The sequence below is a fragment of the Macaca nemestrina genome, chromosome 1, assembly GCF_043159975.1.
Source record: "Macaca nemestrina isolate mMacNem1 chromosome 1, mMacNem.hap1, whole genome shotgun sequence".
In the NCBI taxonomy this organism is placed as follows: Eukaryota; Metazoa; Chordata; class Mammalia; order Primates; family Cercopithecidae; genus Macaca; species Macaca nemestrina.
Window position 1 is genome coordinate 55,240,765 of NC_092125.1, and position 15,903 is coordinate 55,256,667.

The following is a 15,903-nucleotide window of genomic DNA, read 5'->3' on the forward strand; positions in this document are numbered from 1 at the left end:
ACAGAAGCCATATTAATTCTATTTATGGCTGTATCCTTAACAACTAGTAAAATGTATAGATCCTGATAATAAGCCAGTAAATAGTTTTGAATAAATAAACTAGTTGGAAGTTGTCAATTAGACATTAGTGAGAAGCCAGAAGTATACTATAATACTGCATCTTGCTAATATTGAGCTACTCTTTTACCCTTAAGTTAGTGTAAAGATACAAGTTTTTCACTGGAGGAACCAAAATTATTATAAATCCTGGTGTGATATTTACCTTCACTAAAAATTAATTATGATTCAAAAGAATATAGAGCTAGATTATTTATTTAAATTAGGGCAATGGAAATTTTAGAAACTAGTACTCAAATATCATAGTAGTTAAGAGAATAATAGTGTACTGCAATGAGGTCAAAACTGAAGAGGGCCTACAGGCTCCTTTGAAAGACTTACATGAGTGTCAGCTGCCATAGGTCAGGAATGAGGACAGTTCCTTGTGATTTGTGAGAAACATTTACTCTGTCATCTTCAGAGAAAGACCAACTGAAGAAAGCATGGTTATAAAGTGACATTCAAGCCCTTCATCTTATAAAAGTCCCATAAAGAAAGAACATTCTCAAGAAAGTGAAAAGACAACCCACAGAATGGGAGAAAATATTTGAAAATCATAAATCTGATAAGAATCTAGTATCTAGAATATATAAAGAACTCTTACAAATCAACAATAAAAAACAACCCAATTTTTAAAGTGTACATCGAATTGAAATATTTTTCCAAAGATGTATGAATGCCAATAAACACGTGAACAGATACTCAATATCATTAGTACTTATGGATGGAAATACAAACCAAAGTCACAATAAAGTACCATTTCATACCTATTAAGATGGCTGTAATTTAAAAATTGTTGTTGGTGAGAATATAAAATGATGCACCTATTTTGGAAAACAGATTGTCAGTTCCTCGATATTAAACATGTGACCCAGAAATTTTACTCCTATGTGTATGCCTAAGAGAATTGAAAGCACATGTTCACACAAAAATTTGTACGTAAGTGATAGCTGCATTATTTATAGCAGCCTCAAATTGGAAACAATGCAAATGTCCATCAACTGATGAATGGATAAACAAAATTTGATATATCCATGCAAATAAATATTCACCATAAAAAGGAATAAAGTACTGACACATGCTACAACATGGATGAACCTTGAAAACATACTAAGAGAAAGAAGTAAAACACAAAAGACCACATACAGTATGAATCTGTTTACATAAAATGTCCAGAATACAAATTTATAGAGTTGGAAAGTAGATTAGTAGTTCGTAGGGGATAGAGAGAGAGGAGAATGAGGAATTACTGCTATTGGGTATGGGTTTTTTGGAGGTGATGAAACTGTTCTAAAATTAGATAGTGGTCATTTTGCACAACGTCACAAACATACTAAAATTGTCAAATTGCACATATTAAAATGTTGAACTTTAGGATACATGAACTATATCTCAAAACAATATATTCTAAGAGACTGTAACAATATAGAAAAATACTTATGTAATACTTTTTATGTGAAAACAAATAGTACTTGTTGCCCATAGGGCATGATCACATACATAGGACGGAATTGCACTGAGTAAAGATGGGAAGACATTGCACCCCAATATTAACAGAGGTTGTCTCTGTGTAGTGGGGGTGATACAAGATTTTCTTTTCTTCAATTAAAAAAAATTTTGGCTCTTCTATTTTAAACATGTATTTTTATAATAAAAAAATTGTTAAAAGTACCATAAAGAGAGCAGATGATGTCATAGTCTTCTAGACTTTAGAGTCAAAATCAGAGCTTGCCACCTATGCCAGGGAAGGAACAAGAAAGGTGTGTCAGTTTATCATGAAACACAATGATTCTCAAAACTTGATGTTGTGTCAGGAAGTACTCTGCTACTGGCAAGAACTTTTTTTTTTGTTCTAGTTGGGTTATACAATAGCAACCTTGAGAGAGTAATTTGAGATTGAAGGGTACTGGGTGATTGCTAGAACTCGTTTATATAATTAGTGAAGAAAGTGCCTTTTTTGAGATTCTCATATATGAGTGTGGATTTGCCAGTCATGTAAAGTTTATATTTTTAAATTTCGTGGCCCAAGCAAAACAACATATTTATCCTCAATTTGGCCCATAGGCCCTATTGATGACCTCTACTCTGGTGTTTCACTTGAGTGGAATAAATGTGGAGGTCAGTGAAGTTGGATGCATAACCCCAAGAGAAAAGGATGTTGTGTGGGCTGTGTACATGTAAAAGTCCCTTGGATGTGGATGATACAAGGTTTGTGGATGGCAGGGAATAGGAGAGCAGGACATGATATCGGCAGATACATGGGCTTCAAAAGAGCTAATTTATTTTTACATTAATTTGAAGGAATAATGGACTGGAAGTAGTACTGGGGAACAAGGAAAGGAGGGATGTGTAGTAGGAAACACCTGTTTGAGCAGCTGCAGGAAAAGCAATATCCTTAGGGAATAACAAGTTTAAGTTAAGGATAGAAGTTGGAAGGGGTATTTAGTGAAGAAGTTAGAGTTAGGAAAACAGATTTACTATAGCAGCAAGTGCAGTGGAAAGGCTTGATAGGTAGAGTAGGACAGGGTTGTTGAGGCATAGACAGTAAGAAGACTAAAGCCCATATAGCTAACAAGTACTATGGAAGCCCAAGTGAATTGAAGGTGCTCGTAGGTTTGTCATGGCCACTGAAAAGATTCATAATGTGTTTAAAAATAAGTATAAGACATGAGTATGACAAAATTGTCCACAAAAAAAAGAAATTGTCATTGATGAGAATTCAACCTTGGATAATGTTTTTAAAAATCTGACTCATAATTTTATTTGAAACTGGAACCTCAAGTACAATAAGGTTTATCAAATGCTTACTATGTCCTGAATTCTGTGGTAACTAGTTTAGTCTAGCAACACTTTTAATCTTCACAAAATCCTATGAAATAGATAATCCACCACTTACTGTTTTGTTTCTTTCACTTGATTTTTGTGCCTTATTTTCTTCACTTGAAAAATAGGGCTGATAGTAATAGTATGTACATCACAGAGGATTAAAAGAGACAATCCATGAGACACTGAGAACAGTGTCTAGTGCCAGGTCCATAAAGCTTACCTATTATTACCAATACTACTTCTTATATGACTGCTAATGTAATGACTATTCTTGTCATTTCACAGATGAGGCTAAGAGAGATTGAGAAACTTGTCCAAAGTGATGTCACACAGAGAATATGTAGAGGAGTAAGATTTCAAATGCAAATATCCTCACATTAGTCCTCTTACCTCTGCTGAAGCATTTGAGTGGCTTCCATTTGGTTTTAAGATACACACCAAAATTCTCAACAAAACTTGTATGATCCAAACTGCACTTACCTCTAAGTTTTATACCATGCTTCCCTCTCTCTGTGCTCCAGCCACAGTGACCTTCTTTTACTACCTGTAAGTCAGATTGCTTGTTCTCTCCTCACAAACAGTTTTGTAGTACTGTCTCTGTGTTGGTGGCACTCACTCTCTTACATATTTTCATCCTTCCATGAGAAGAGTTCATCTCTTCTTTAGGGAAGCTTTTGTTAACTTCTCTAACTAGGATAATGACCCAGTCACATGTTTTCATGAAACTGCACACCTCTTCTTGGTAACACTTAACATAGCTATAATTTTTTTTGTGTGTTTTTCTGATTAGTACATTTCCTCCAGTAGACACAAGTCATCATCTTTGTTCTCCTTTGTGAGTCTGACCTACTATTTAACATGGAGAGGTTGAAAGAAAAAAAAATTAACTAAAATTGATTGCAAAAAAGAAAAGGAATAGAAGGAACACAGTAGAGTTTAAATAATAAAACAAATTGGATAAAGAGTTTAGGAAATGAAGTAATTTTAAACGAGATGAACAAAAAGTAAGAACTAAGTAAAATAATGTAAAAAGATGTATAAACAAGTAAATAATGAACTTAGAAGAAGTAAAAATAAAATGTGGACCAGCAACATAAAAACACTGGATTAGGCATTCAAGAGAGGTGAGAACAAACTGTCTTACCTAAGCTGGTTTCAAGCGGACTTCTAAGATGAGACAAGATCCAAGAAGATGGGAGTAGGGAAGGTGTCAGACCGTGAGCTTTAGGGAATAAAGATAGCTATTGTGTTTACTTTCTTTTGAGAAGAAGTTTTAGGTTGATTTGTCAATGACAGCTAATGTTTGGCAAAGTGGTAACACAGGAAGAAAGATATATTTCTTAGCATAATTCTTGATATGGTTTGGATTTGTGTTCCTGCCAAAATCTCATGTCAAATTGGAGGAGGGGCCTGGTGAGAGGTGATTAGATCATGTAGGTGGATTTCTCCCTTGCTGTTCTGGTGATAGTGAGTGAGTTCTCAGGAGATCTGATCATTTAAAGTGTTTGGCATCTCCCCTGACCTCTTTTCCTGCTCTGCCATGTAAGACGTGCTTGCTTCACCTTTGCCTTACAATGTGATTGTAAGTTTCCTGAGGCTTCCCAATCATGCTTCCTGTACAGCCTGTGGAACTGTGAGTCAATTAAACTTCTTTCCTTCATAAATTACCCAGTCTCAGGCAGTTCTGTATAGCAGTGTGAGAACAGACTAATACAATTCTCTACAAGGAAGAGATCTACATGTCTTCTAATGAGCGGGCTAAACATAAAAAGGTAGTAACAGACTACAAGACTTGTATTTTGCCTGGGGTGCATAAGGTGTGTAAAGTGAAGGATAGAGTATAATTACTTAGGAAAATAGAAGATATTTTTAGAGGCCATCTTGTTGTAGAGAGAAGAGAGCCAATGAGTAATAAAGCCAACTTCTAGCAGAAATGACTGTTAAGAAAAGGACCTCAGTTTTAGGTGGTAACTGCCTGAGTTGACAGTATGCCACTGATTCATAAGAAACAGGGGAAGATAAAACAAGGGGTGAGCAAAGATTTTGGTTGGAAAGATTCAATAACTATAGAATGAGTGTAGAATATTGTAGGATGAGTTCAGTTTTAGAGTCAAGACCCTCTGTGTTCAAACCATACCCCATCACATTCTGTTAGTGTCAGCTTTTATGCTTCTCAGACTGGAGTGAAAAACAGATGTGCTCAATGTTTCAATTCTTTCTGAAAAATAATTTTACTAGTAGTAATAAAAATCTTTTACACTGTCAAAAAGCACATATATTTTGAAGTAGGATGAAACATCTGCCTGACGAATTTAAAAAATAAAGACATTTCTTGCTGATTAGTAGTAGCTGTGGGATATGCCTTCATATTTCTTGCAACCCATTTTCAATTTCCTTTGTCATTAAGAGGACTTTAGTTAAAAAAAAAATCAAGAAGCTGTATGAAACTGCTTTGAATCACTATAAAATTGGGGTTGGGTGGTGGTGAAATGACTTTTTGTATTGAACCACCTAGCCCTGATCCTAACATGTGATCTGTGCCCAGAAGTACCATTTTCCTTGCCCTACTCCTCCTCTCTTCCATTTATGACAAGAATAGGTGATGCTTCAATTTTTAAGTTTAAAAAAATTCCTCTTCCAATATTGGGCAACTACAGACCTTTCCAACCAAAATCTTTACTCTTTACTTTATATATATATAAAATATATATAATAGAAATATATATTTAATATTTCTATATTAAATATATATATTTATATATAATATTATAATTATAATATAATATATTTATATATAATATTATAATATATAATATATAATATAATATAAATATATAATATATAATTATATAATATATTTATATATAATATTATAATATATATTATAATATATTTATATATAATATATATTATAATTATATATAATTAAATATATATTTAATATATAAATATTAAATATATATATAATATTTCTATATGAAATACATAGTGGAGGATATTCTTTTAGAAAATATTCAATATATACAGGTATAATTTTAGTTTTTACTTTTTAAAAAAAATATTCCTTTAGCCGATGAAGGGGCAAGCCCCAGGAGTCAGGACGAGTTCTAATGCCATGACCCAGTCACACCACAGTGCTTACCCGTGTCCCGCCGGCCTGCTCCTTGTTGACCTGCACTGCTGTGGCCGCAGCCACACCATGACTGTGTTTGTCGTGCTCCTGTCCTTGTTGGTGGCGGGTGTTTGGGGGAAGGAGTGTAGTTCCCAGTCTGTTATTTTCATAAATGGAAATTGGCCTATACCAGGAGAGTGAATCCCGGACGTGGTGCATTGTCCATGGGCTTCTCTGTGAAGGAAAACCTTTCTTGGTCAGGACTTTCTGTGGGTGACCTATTTCATCGTCCTTGGGCTACCGTCATGGTGATGGTGAAGGGAGTGGACAAACTGGCTCTACCACCAGGCAGTGTCATTTCATACCTTTTGGAGAATACAGTTCCTTTTGGTCTTGACAGTGTTGCAAATTCCATTCGCTCTTTATTTCCTGAGGAAATTCCTGTTTTGCAGTTGGTTCTTAGTGAGGAAAGAGTGTATTTGGTAGGGAAGGCAAACTCAGTGTTTGAAGACCTTTCAGTCACCTTAGGACAGCTCCATAATCACTTGTTTCAGGAATATTCCATTCTCAGTTCACTTCCCCTGAATTCTCTGAGTAGGAACAATGGAGTTGACCTGCTCTTTCTTTCTGAACTCCAAGTGCTACATGATATTTCAAGCTTGGTGTCTTATCATAAGCATCTAGCCAAGGGTCATTCTCCTGATTTATGTTCACTGGAACTGGCAGGTTTGGATGAAACTGGGAAGCATTATGGGGAAGACTCTGAACAATTCAGAGTTGCTTCTAAAATCCTTGTTGACATTCTTCAAAAGTTTGCAGGTGACATGTACAATCTTTACGGTGGGAATGCAGTGGTAGAGTTAGTCACTGTTAAGTCATTTGACACCTCCCTCGTGAGGAAGACAAGGACTATCTTTGAGGCAAAACAAATGAAGAACCCAGCAAGTCCCTGTAACCTTGCATATAATTTTGAATATTCAGTGATTTTCAACATTATGCTTTGAATAATGATTGCCTTGACCGTGGCTGTGGTTATCACCTCTTACAATATTTGGAACATGGATTCTGGATATGATAGCATCATTTAGAGGATTACAAACCAGAATATTCGAATAGATTGAATATTCATTGTGCCAGAATTAGAAAAGGGGTTTGGAAATTGGCTGTTTTTTAAAATATATCTTACATTGTGATTTAAAGTAGATAGTATACTTTAAATTTATTAAAAACTCACACTTTTTCTCTATTTGGTGTGCGCCTGTGGTTTTTTTATAGGGTGAATTATAGTATTGATGTGAATCAAACTGTATGGTGTAGATTCCATAATACACTGAAATATGATATAGCCATTTACTAACACGATTTAATTCCCTTTAATGAGTTTAGAAATAGGCACTGAAAGAAATTAAAACATTTAGAATAGCTTGTGCTATTTATTATGGAAAAAAAATGCACTGAATTTATTAGAGAAACTTATGAATGTTTAACTTCTTTACACAGCATAGGTGAAAATCATGTTTGGGCTGTTGTATGCTATGAACAATTTGTAAATGTCTTCATTTGATGTAAGTATCTCTGAAACAAGAGAAAACGTTTTTAACTTTGATTAGCCCTAAAATATGGATGTGATTATGCAATCACTTAGTTTTGAAACTCTTTCTGAATGACAGAGGATGGCTGCTTTTTAACCTTCTTCTTCAAGTTTGGTGACCCATACGGTCTAGTATGGATACTAAAAATATTACTTTTATCTAAGAAGAAACTAGCCTTGTGGAGTATAAATGCTTTTAATTATACACACAAAAATCATTGAAGCATGAATATAAAATATTTTTAGTTCAGTAACCTGTCCCCTTGTGTAAGTTACTATGGTTTGTGGTCCAACTTCATCTTATAGAATATTAAGTGGAAGTGGATGAGTTCTACTTTTTATGTTGGCGTGTACTCATGTCTATGAAGACTGACACGTTAATAATAATTCTGAAAAAAATTTCTTTAAAGCTGTTGTACTTAGCCAATGTTTAATGTCTTATTTACATAATGGAGTCTGAAACTCAGAGGAACTCCTTGGGTACCCAAAATTATAATGTATATCTAATAGAGTGATATATATATATACACATTAGTTCTATATATTCAGGTCGCAAAACACAATTACATTTAAAAGAATTTTAGACAGAAGCAACTTTGAATATATTAAAGCTGCAGTGCAGAAACACATTAAAGTTTTAAGGATAAACATTTTTTCCACTGGAGGGTGCAATTTGTCAGTATATCAAAATATTCACAGTTCCTTTAATGAATATACTTTATAAATAATATCAGAGAACTGATTATTTCTAAGACACTAACATAGAATGCTAAGCAGATTTCATGAAACTTTAAATAAATGAAATTTCACCAATAGGAATCTGGGCTTTATTCCACAATACACTTATGTGGAATATACTTATAATTAGGATCAAGTAAGCTAAACATAATTTTATTCTTTTATTACCTCTTTTGGATAACATACATGACTTTCTTGGCTACTAATACTGCAAAAATGTATACTAATAATTCATGCTGAAGATACAGTTCTACTTATTAAGTTTTATAGTTGTTTCCTTTAGCAGTCTATGCATTTATTTAAAATTCTTTATGAAATACAGATTTATTTTATTAGACTTTATACTCAGTAATAATGAGTAGTCTAAGATTAAATGTAAATTAAATAAACAAAATTAACATATACATTTAACTGAAACTTTTTTGTTATATACATCATATAGTATGAAGGCTATTAGACAATGTGTACTTTAAATATAATACTAATGAAACATGAATTATAATAAAATCTAGAATTTATTAAGCACTGGCTAGGTATTAGGCACAGTTCTATATTTATTAACTTTGCATTTGTAATTTACTTACTCATCACAACAACCTCAACAAATAGATATCATTTTCTCCATTTCACAGATGAATTCAATGTGCCAAGTGACTTGTCCAAGTCCATACAATTAATATCTGAACTCCACTGAGATGGCCTGGCTCCAGAGCCCAGACTTAATCACTATTCAACAACTGTGTTAACCTTGTTGATGCCAACCACTGCTACTCAAATACCAACGTGTTGATTTTTATTTTAGACACTTGAAGTCAGGAACTTTCCATCATGAGTTAATGTTTCAAAGTTATCTATCAAATATGTGTTTATGTTTTCTATTTGGCCTAAATTAATAGAACTTCTTTAATTATGACTTAGATAAATGAAACTGTGGCAGAGCATCTTAATTGCTTACCCCAGCAGCTCTTTCCATCCCTCTCAGTAACAAAACACCAATATTTTGCTGGCACATTGCCACAGTATAAGACTACATTTTCCAACCTCCCTCTCAGATATGAATGACCACATAAATGAATGAATTAACGTTTGGCTCCTTGTTACTTAGGCAATGAAATGTTAAGTGTAAGTGTTGTGTGGAACTTCCAGGGAGTCTTCTCAAAAACTAAGGTCTGTGATCTTGCTGCACTTACTCTTAGTTACTGTTTTCCACTACCTGCAGTGTGGGCATGAAGAGCAGCTAGAGCTTAACAGCTATTTTGGATCTTGGGGCAGGATAACAGAATGACAGCCAGACAGGAAGGAACTACTGTCTCCTTTAAGCCCATATTTTGAGTCTTTCTAGCATACACAACTGTATCTAATCCTACTAACAAGTTTGATAGGTTTTTTTTTTTAAATTTATTTATTATTATTATACTTTAAGTTGTAGGGTACATGTGCATAACGTGCAGGTTTGTTACATATGCATACTTGTGCCATGTTGGTGTGCTGCACCCATCAACTCGTCATTTACATCAGGTATAACTCCAAATGCAATCCCTCCCCCCTCCCCCCTCCCCATGATAGGCCCCGGTGTGTGATGTTCCCCTTCCTGAGTCCAAGTGATCTCATTGTTCAGTTCCCACCTATGAGTGAGAACATGCGGTGTTTGGTTTTCTGTTCTTGTGATAGTTTGCTAAGAATGATGGTTTCCAGCTGCATCCATGTCCCTACAAAGGACACAAACTCATCCTTTTTTATGGCTGCATAGTATTCCATGGTGTATATGTGCCACATTTTCTTAATCCAATCTGTCACTGATGGACATTTGGGTTGATTCCAAGTCTTTGCTGTTGTGAATAGTGCCGCAATAAACATACGTGTACATGTGTCTTTATAGCAGCATAATTTATAATCCTTTGGGTATATCCCCAGTAATGGGATGGCTGGGTCATATGGTACATCTAGTTCTAGATCCTTGAGGAATCGCCATACTGTTTTCCATAATGGTTGAACTAGTTTACAATCCCACCAACAGTGTAAAAGTGTTCCTGTTTCTCCACATCCTCTCCAGCACCTGTTGTTTCCTGACTTTTTAATGATCGCCATTCTAACTGGTGTGAGATGGTATCTCATTGTGCTTTTGATTTGCATTTCTCTGATGGCCAGTGATGATGAGCATTTTTTCATGTGTGTGTTGGCTGTATGAATGTCTTCTTTTGAGAAATGTCTGTTCATATCCTTTGCCCACTTTTTGATGGGGTTGTTTGTTTTTTTCTTGTAAATTTGTTTGAATTCTTTGTAGGTTCTGGATATTAGCCCTTTGTCAGATGAGTAGATTGCAAAAATTTTCTCCCATTCTGTAGGTTGCCTGTTCACTCTGATGGTAGTTTCTTTTGCTGTGCAGAAGCTCTTTAGTTTAATGAGATCCCATTTGTCAATTTTGGCTTTTGCTGCTGTTGCTTTTGGTGTTTTAGACATGAATTCTTTGCCCATGCCTATGTCCTAAACTGGAAAAATTCCCTTTGAAAACTGGCACAAGACAGGGATGCCCTCTCTCACCACTCCTATTCAACATAGTGTTGGAAGTTCTGGCTAGGGCAATTAGGCAAGAGAAAGAAATCAAGGGTATTCAGTTAGGAAAAGAAGAAGTCAAATTGTCCCTGTTTGCAGATGACATGATTGTATATTTAGAAAACCCCATTGTCTCAGCCCAAAATCTCCTTAAGCTGATAAGCAACTTCAGCAAAGTCTCAGGATACAAAATTAATGTGCAAAAATCACAAGCATTCTTATACACCAGTAATAGACAAACAGAGAGCCAAATCAGGAATGAACTTCCATTCACAATTGCTTCAAAGAGAATAAAATACCTAGGAATCCAACTTACAAGGGATGTAAAGGACCTCTTCAAGGAGAACTACAAACCACTGCTCAGTGAAATAAAAGAGGACACAAACAAATGGAAGAACATACCATGCTCATGGATAGGAAGAATCAATATCGTGAAAATGGCCATACTGCCCAAGGTAATTTATAGATTCAATGCCATCCCCATCAAGCTACCAATGAGTTTCTTCACAGAATTGGAAAAAACTGCTTTAAAGTTCATATGGAACCAAAAAAGAGCCCGCATCTCCAAGACAATCCTAAGTCAAAAGAACAAAGCTGGAGGCATCACGCTACCTGACTTCAAACTATACTACAAGTCTACAGTAACCAAAACAGCATGGTACTGGTACCAAAACAGAGATATAGACCAATGGAACAGAACAGAGTCCTCAGAAATAATACCACACATCTACAGCCATCTGATCTTTGACAAACCTGAGAGAAACAAGAAATGGGGAAAGGATTCCCTATTTAATAAATGGTGCTGGGAAAATTGGCTAGCCATAAGTAGAAAGCTGAAACTGGATCCTTTCCTTACTCCTTATACGAAAATTAATTCAAGATGGATTAGAGACTTAAATGTTAGACCTAATACCATAAAAATCCTAGAGGAAAACCTAGGTAGTACCATTCAAGTTTGATAGGTTTTAAGAGTTCATTTTGTCTATCTTTTGGGCCTCAGTCCACCCCAGATCACAGCCTTTCTTCCTTTCCTCTTTTCTTTTTTTTTCTTTTTGACTTTCTATGGTAATCTCACTCCATCACCCAGACTGGAGTGCACTGGTGCGATCACTGCTTACTGCAATTCTGCCTCCCAGGTTCAAGTGATTCTCGTGCCTCAGCCTCCCAAGGAGCTGGGACCAGAGGAGTGCACCATTGTGCCCAAGTAATTTTTGTATCTTTTGTGGAGATGTGGAGATGGGGATTTACCATGTTGCCCAGGCTGGTTTTGAACTCCTGAACTGAAACGATCCACCTGCCTCAGCCTCTCAAAGTGCAGAGATTACAGGCATGAGCCACTGTGCCCAATAGATATGATTCTACCATGAGGTCATCAAATATCCTTACAGGCTACATGAACTTTGAACATGTTATTAAACTACTAATATATTTTATGCTTTTTTTAAATCATAATTTTTTAAAGATAATTTCTACCTGAAGTCCAAAATTATTGACTTAAATTATTCTACAAGTAGTAGTAACTTGTGTAGTAGTGATTTGTGATTGACTTTTAAATTGTCAATTATTAAAATACTTTAGTTTTTGCAGATTATATTTCCCCTTTTGTAACCAGGAAGGTACTTGTTTTAGACTGTGTGTTTGTGCCCTGTCCCCTGCCATCCATCTGTTGAAATCCTAACCCCCAATGGGATGATATTAGTAGGAGGTCGGGCCTCTGGGCAATAATTAGGTTTAAATGAGGTCATGAGGGAGAGCCCTCATGATGGGATTAGCATCCATAGAAGAAGAGAGAGGCAATATTCTCTCTCTCCCTGTGTGTACTCGCACCAAGGAAGGCCATGGGAGGTTGTTTTCAGGAAGAGGACTGTTTCCATGATGCTGTTAAAGATAAACCCGAGACCAGGAAGATAAAGAGGTTTAATTGGACTTACAGTTCAACGTGACTGGGGAGGCCTCAATCATGGTGGGAGGCAAAAGGCACTTCTTACATGGTGACGGTGAGAGAAAATGAGGAGATGCAAGAGCAGAAACCCCTGATAAAACCATTGGTACTCGTGAGACTTACTCACTACCATGAGAACAGTATGGGGGGAAACTACCCCCATGATTCAAATTATCTCCCACCAGGTTCCTCCCACAACATATGGGAATTATAGGAGTACAATTCAAGATGAGCTTTGGATGGGGACACAGAGCCAAACCATATCATTCCATCCTTGACCCCTGCGAATCTCTTGTCCTCATATTTCAAAACCAATCATGCCTTCTCAACAGTCCTCCAAAGTCTTATCTCATTTCAGCATTAAGCCAAAAGTCCACAGTTCAAAATGTCATCTGAGACAAGGCAAGTCTCTTCTGCCTATGAGCCTGTAAAATCAAAAGCAAGCTAGTTACTTTCTAGATACAATAGGGTACAGGTATTGGGTAAATACAGCCATTACAAATGAGAGAAATTGGGCAACACAAAGGGGTTACAGGGCCCATGCAAGTTCGAAATCCAGCAGGGCAGTCAAATTCTAAACTTCCAAAATGATCTCCTTTGACTCCATGTCTCATATCCAGGTCATGCTGACGCAAGAGGTAGGTTCCCATAGTCTTGGGCAGCTCTGCCCCTGTGGTTTTGCAGGGTATAGCCCCACTCCTGGCTGCTTTCACAGGCTGGCATTGAGTGTCTGTGGCTTTTCCAGGTGCATGGTACAAGCTGTCGGTGGATCTACCATTCTGGCGTCTGGAGGACAGTGGCCCACTTCTCACAGCTCCACTAGGTGGTGCTCCAGTAGTGACTCTGTATTGGGGCTCCAACCCCACATTTCCCTTCTGCACTGCCCTAGCAGGGGTTCTCCATGAGGGCCCCGCTCCTGCAGGAAACTTTTGCCTGGGCATCCAGGCGTTTCTTTACATCTTCTGAAATCTAGATGGAGGTTCCCAGACTTCAATTCTTGACTTCTGTGCACCCACAGGCTCAACACCACATGGAAGCTGCCAAGGTTTGGGGCTTACACCCTCTGAAACCATGGGCTGAGCTGTACCTTGGCTCCTTTTGGCAATGACTGGGACACAAGGCACCAAGTCCCTAGGCTGCATACAGCACGGGGACCTGTGGCTGGGCCCACAAAACCCTTCTTTCCTCCTAGGCTTCTGGGTCTGTGATAGGAGGTCCTGCCATGAAGAGCTATCACATTCCCTGGAGACATTTTCCCCATTGTTTTGGGGATTAACATTTGGCTCCTTGTTACTTATGCAAATTTCTGTAGCCAGCTTGAATTTCTCCTAAAAAAAAAAAACATTTTTTTCCACAATGAGATACCATCTCACACCAGTTAGAATGGTGATCATTAAAAAGTCAGGAAACAACAGATGCTGGAGAGGATGTAGAGAAATAGGAACACTTTTATACTGTTGGTGGGACTGTAAACTAGTTCAACCATTGTGGAAGACAGTGTGGTGATTCCTCAAGGATCTAGAACTAGAAATACTATTTGACCCAGCCATCCCATTACTGGGTATATACCCAAAGGATTATAAATCATGCTGCTATAAAGACACACGCACACGTATGTTTATTATAGCACTATTCACAATAGCAAAGACTTGGAACCAACCTAAATGCCCATCAATGATAGACTGGATTAAGGAAATGTGCCACATATACACTATGGAATACTATGCAGCCATAAAAAAGGATGAGTTCATGTCCTTTATAGGGACATGGATGAAGCTGGAAACCATCATTCTGAGCAAACTATTGCAAGGACAGAAAACCAAACACTGCATGTTCTCACTCATAGGTGGGAATTGAACAATGAGAACACTTGGACACAGGGCAGGGAACATAACACACTGGAGCCTGTCATGGGGTGTGGGGAGAGGGGAGGGATAGCATTAGGAGTTATACCTAATGCAAAAGATGAGTTAACGGGTGCAGCACACAAACATGGCACATGTATACGTATGTAACAAACCTACACGTTGTGCACATGTACTCTAGAACTTAAAGTATACTTTTAAAAAAATGGGTTTTTCTTTTCTGCTGTATCGCCAGGCTGCAAATTTTCTGAACTTTTATGCTCTTTTTCTCTTTTGAAATGAAATGCTTTAACAGCACCCAAGTCACCTTTTGAATGCTTTGCTGCTTAGAAATTTCTTCCACCAGATACCTTAAATCATCTCTCTCAAGTTCAAAGTTCCACAAATCTCTAGGGCAGGGACAAAATGCCACCAGTCTCTTTGCTAAAACATAACAAGAGTCACCTTTACTCCAGTTCCCCAACAAGTTCCTCATCTCCATCTGAGACCACCTCAGCCTGGACCTTATTGTCCAATATCGCTATCAGCATTTTGGGTAAAGCCATTCAACAAGTCTCTAGGAAGTTCCAAACTTTCCCACATTTTCCCGTCTTTTTCTGAGCCCTCCAAACTGTTGCAGCCTCTGCCTGATACCCAGTTCCAAAGTGGCTTCCATGTTTTTGGATATCTGTTCAGCAATGCCCACTCTACTGGTACCAATGTACTGTATTAGTCCGTTTTCAGGCTGCTGATAAAGACATACCCCAGACTGGGAAGGAAAAGAGGTTTAATTGGATTTACAGTTCCACATGACTGGGGAGGCCTCAGAATCATGGCGGGAGGTGAAAGGCACTTTTTACATGGTGTCAGCGAGATAAAATGAGGAGATGCAAAAGTGGAAACCCCTGATCAAACCATCAGATCTTGTGAGACTTACTTACTACCATGAGAACAGTATGAGGGAAATTGCCCCCTTGATTCAAATTGTCTCCCACTGCATTCCTCCCACAACATGTGGGAATTATGGGAGTACAATCCAAGACAAGATTTGGGTGGAGACACAGAGGTAAACTATATCAAGGACCCTCTCCAAGAACCTGACCATGCTGACACCCTGTTCTTGGACTTCCAGCCTCCAGAAATAAATGAGAAATAAATATGTGTTATATGTGCCACCAAGTCTATGATATTCTGTCATGGC

The 15,903-nt window shown here is 37.2% G+C and overlaps 1 protein-coding gene and 1 pseudogene across 1 annotated transcript in view; both read left to right on the forward strand.

Moving 5' to 3' along the window:
* Positions 1-15,903, forward strand: part of LOC105484660 (crumbs cell polarity complex component 1) — a 279,683-nt gene that overhangs the window by 14,695 nt on the left and 249,085 nt on the right. The window lies entirely within an intron of this gene.
* On the forward strand, positions 6,014-7,528 carry LOC105484658 (renin receptor pseudogene; annotated as a pseudogene).